Here is a 4966-nt window from a genome sequence, read left to right on the forward strand (position 1 = left end):
TGACATAAATATATCTGCACATTACTCACATAACTTAAAAAGGTCACCAAATTCCCTTAATCAAAGAACATTCTTTGAACTCACAAAACCAGCTTAAATTATCTAGAAACTATTCCAGCCTTAGGTTTTACATACATGATTCTGTAAATGTCCCTTAAGAGAAGATAAATATATCCTATAAATATGCAATATTAAATGTAGAGGGATGTAACAAATTACTGAAACTATACTTAAGTAAAAGCATATGCATTGTGATAAAATCTTGAACATACCGTAAAACTTCAAATAATAGCCCAGCTAACAATTTTAGGTTATAAGAACGTTTCCGTAACGTTCCCATTAAGTTATAAAAACGTTATTTCTGAATGTTCTAGAAACGTTCAAAGCGTCCAGTTTTTTAGACGTTGTATTAACGTTATTTCTTAGTTATAAGAACGTTATTCAAAACGTTATTAGAACGTTCTATTCTCCTGTTATATAAACGTTGTATTAACGTCCTTGCTTGGTTATAAGAACGTTGTTCAAACGTTATTGGAACATTCAATTCTTAGGTTATAAGAACATTTCCATAACGTTCCCATTAAGTTATAAAAACTTTATTTTCTGAATGTTCTAGGAACGTTCAAAGCGTCCAGTTTTTTGGACGTTGTATTAACGTTATTTCTTAGTTATAAGAACGTTATTCAAAACGTTATTAGAACGTTCTATTCTCCTGTTATATAAATGTTGTATTAACGTTCTTGCTTGGTTATAAGAACGTTGTTCAAACGTTATTGGAACATTCAATTCTTAGGTTATAAGAACGTTTCCATAACGTTCCCATTAAGTTATAAAAACGTTATTTCTGAATGTTCTAGGAACGTTCAAAGCGTCCAGTTTTTTGGACGTTGTATTAACGTTATTTCTTAGTTATAAGAACGTTATTCAAAACGTTATTAGAACGTTCAATTCTCCTGTTATATAAACGTTGTATTAATGCTCTTGCTTGGTTATAAGAACGTTATTCAAACGTTATTAGAACGTTCAATTCTCCCGTTATATAAACGTTTTCTTAATGTTTTTCTAAGATTATGAAAAACGTTCTTAAAACATTCCATTCACTTGTTTAAACATTCTCAATGTTTTTGCAAATAATGTATATATGACAATCATTTTATAAAAGCACCTTATTAAGAGCTTTCAAATTTAAAAATTAAGACAAAAGATCTAGAAAGATAATTAAAAATCAAAAAGACCCATGAATCATGTCTATAATATGTGTAATGTAGTCCACTGAAGACGGGCTGAAGTGAACCAAAGTGTAGTTTATTTCAAGATACAGATACAATTGAAACCGACTTGGGTTAAATTGAAATATGAAATTAACATGAAAATAAACCTGGACTAACATAGAACAAACTGATTAAACTTCAAAATAATGAAACATGAAACAAAACTAAAACAACCTCTTTACCTAACCCTAACCTATCAGCAAGCTAAAAAAAAAAAAAAAACATTTTAAATGACATTATCCACAATCACATCAGCTTCCACTTCCGGCACATCGGACTGGACTGGACTGGACCCTGAGAGGATCTCCGGAGATACTGCAGGGAGAAAATAAAACAGTGTTGTATTAAAGTGTGGTGAGATTAGTATAAAAGCACTGGGATGCTGTACTTGCTCATGCACAATATCTAATTAAATTTTCTGACAATTTACAAAAAGTTTAATCTGCTTTGGAATATTGGGAGAACACATGAAGATACGAGACTAGCTCTCTGCTCTTGTCCCTAAGCCCAGAGCTTATATTGCTTTTCATGCTCAAGGACTTTGCATTGTTTCTATTTTAATGCACTCTTAAAGTTTAAATTGCATTAATGAACCGTGCCACATCCCAAAACTGCAATCTAATGATAACTTTGCTTAAATCAAAAATATTTTAAAAGGTCATTAATGGATCATAATTATTGCACAAATATTATTAAGCAACAAAAAGATTAAAATATTAAATAATTATTGAACTAAAATATAGTACATTTATTGAATTGATGAAAAGGTACACTTAAGGTGTTTGGTCACTTGAGTGTGACCCAATTATCATATAGGAAAACACAAGGGTTAAACTCAAGAAAAACATTAATGTTGTCTCTCCATCACTCCCCAGAATAAAATGCCCCAGTTAATGTGGTCCTCGTAGTAATCAATGCATATTATGCGTTAATATTTAGCAAAAATTGCTGTGAATATAATTTGTTGTCTCCACTGATCTATAGATCAGTGGTTGTCTCTCGCCATTGGCTACCATACAATATTTTTCCAAATTAAGGTCCCATGGTATTCCACCGAAAGGGGGAGGGGGGGGGGACTTAGGCTCTCTTTTGAGAGCTACATGAACCATGTGACCACAAGATCAAAGTTGTGCGCAACTCTCTTTTAACGGCTCTGCATCACTGCAACGCCAGAGGCGCCGGTTACCATAGAAATTCGCGCCTACAACTGCTGCACCAAGCCAAAAATACAAATTTTAACGCAATTTGAGCAAAAAATAAATAAAAATAGCTGCCTGGAGGAATTGAAAATATGGCCTTCCATACACTGTATATTATAAATTAGCACAATTTACAATACTGATGGTTGTTAAAACGCGTAACGTTAATTACAGTCTGTGAAAAGGGTCCATTACTGTTGTCAAGTGCTCGATCCAAATATCAAATTTAAGAGGAGCCTGGGGATATCCTTCCTTTTTAAATGTCACATAGGAGCTTGTTATAACCTGTAAAACTGCAAACACAGTGGACAACTTACACGATAAAATTACAAATAAGTTACAGATTTCAGATGACGAACTTGACACATGAAACAGATAACTGGAGGGGGAAATACCCGGACCATAGCTAAGCTAACTTAATTGAGCTAACGTTAGCCGATTAACTTTTGAATCTCAAGAACGCGTTCAAATTAAAATCAGTTTAGCTATATTGAAAAGGCGAACAAGGACACTGGAAAAGGTGAATCTAAATAAAGACATCAATGTAATTTCGCGTTTATTCTTCAGTTTTAACTACATATTTGTGTAGTGTTGTTAACTGCTCTGTGGACTGAGGGGAGCAGTTTACGTTACTCAAGACAGTTCATGCAAACTGTTGATCTAGTCAACTTTATTAAAACAGTAGCAACTGCTGCAAAACTAAGTTAATTAGCACTGATACAAGTATTTGATTCATACAACACGCAAAATTCAACTTACCTAAAAGCTGTCGTCTCCTTGTCCGACATCTTGTCCCGCTGACGCTGTGTTTGATTGACGGGTCGCGCCGTGCGCTGCAAAACCACGCCCATCTTAGGTAATAGGTCGTTCGGACGTGGGGAATGATCAGATAAAACTACAGTCTATCATAACACATTCCCTGTTTTCTCTTTGACTGTAATTGCAAAAGTTTATTTTATTTTTTTGTATGATGAAGAGCCTGCGTGCTCGAAACGTTACCGCTATGCGATAGTTGTCTTGATAATAAATATTTTTGATAATTTTGGAGCTTAGGTGTTGCCGACTTTATACTTTATTTTTTTTAGAGGTAAAACCAAATTTATAATTGACTGTACTTTTTGAATTATTTCCTGTTGAATCGATAATTATTTTATATCTGGGATTTTTTTCTAAACTAATAATAATATTTGAAAAAATATTTTAACCCCCCAAAAAAATTTCAGTGCATTGTGTCAATGTATATACAAATTATGTTTCTGAAGTTGTTTATTTGTTTTAATTTAGTAACGTTTTTAAAACGTTCCACTAACAAGTAAGAATAACGTTTTGATACTAACGTTTTTAGAACGTTTATCAATGACATGTTGGCACAACGTTACTTTGGTAACTTTGAGAGAACTTTTATCTAAGTTAATCAGCATTGTGATAAAAGTGTCTAATTCATACAACAAGCAAAATGCACTCAACTTAAATGAATACTGCTATTTTCCTGAACATAATTATTTTATATTCTGGGATTTTTTATTCTGACCATAAAAAAATATTTAAATGAAATAGTTAAATAATGTCAGTGCATTGTGTCATTAGTTGTGTCACTGGATTTACAAATGATATGTTTCTGAAGTTGATTTGCAGAATAAAAAGCTGTATAACTAATTTGTAATGACTAATATATATTTTTTAACATAATAATGTTTTTTAAAACGTTTATCAATGACATGTTGGCACAACGTTACTTTGGTAACTTTAAGAGAACTTTTATCTTAATATATATTTTAACAATAACGTTTTTAAAACGTTCCACTAACAATGTAAGAATAACGTTTTAATGCTAACGTTTTTAGAACGTTTATCAATGACATATAACGTTGGCACAACGTTATAATAACGTTACAACAAGAACGTTTTTGATAACTTTTAGAGAACTTTCAGAGAACGTTAGCCAATGTTCTGAGAACGTTCCCTGTTAGCTGGGAGCCCAGGCTTTTATTTTCCAAAATCGCCGAACTGCACCGGCTTGTATTTGAGACAGATGTCTATATGAGACAGGCCTTTAATTTAGTGTTGAGATGTTGTTCATTGAGTGTAGGCCTAGAGATAAAGATCCAAATAGCATAGGCTGATAGATGGAAAGCATGACAGTAGGAGGTTACCAAATCTGTGTTTGTGTTTAACAAATCAGTTATTGTAAGAATTAGCCTACTATATTTCTGTATGTCTAAAGGGGGTCGCCGTCGCACACCAGATGGGAAGCACAGCACCACGCCTTTACAATTCGAACACATTATTCTCTATGAGTGTACATTGTCTCAAATCGTCGTTAATGTATCTACTGACTTCACCCTGTGCTCCAATATGCATTCAGTTTTACACTCATTTACAGAAATAAGCTGCTTGAATGAAAATTGCTGATGTTATCGGATTTTCAGGTGATATTCTCAATTCATTCAGTTAACGGACGCTCTGAGGTAAAGTGAATTCAGACTGCAGACTAAG

At 33.1% G+C, this 4966-nt stretch overlaps 1 long non-coding RNA gene across 1 annotated transcript; it reads right to left on the reverse strand.

Annotated features, from left to right (window-relative positions):
* Positions 1-1284: 1284 nt before the first annotated feature.
* LOC311288672 lies at positions 1285-3938 on the reverse strand. Its single transcript, XR_014626971.1, has 2 exons — positions 3230-3938; positions 1285-1586 (listed from the first exon to the last, which is right to left on the reverse strand). It is a non-coding gene; the product is annotated as an uncharacterized lncRNA (long non-coding RNA).
* Between the last annotated feature and the right edge of the window lie 1028 nt (positions 3939-4966).

Source organism: Rutilus rutilus (genome assembly GCF_951802725.1).
Source record: "Rutilus rutilus genome assembly, chromosome: 4".
Taxonomy (NCBI): domain Eukaryota; kingdom Metazoa; phylum Chordata; class Actinopteri; order Cypriniformes; family Leuciscidae; genus Rutilus; species Rutilus rutilus.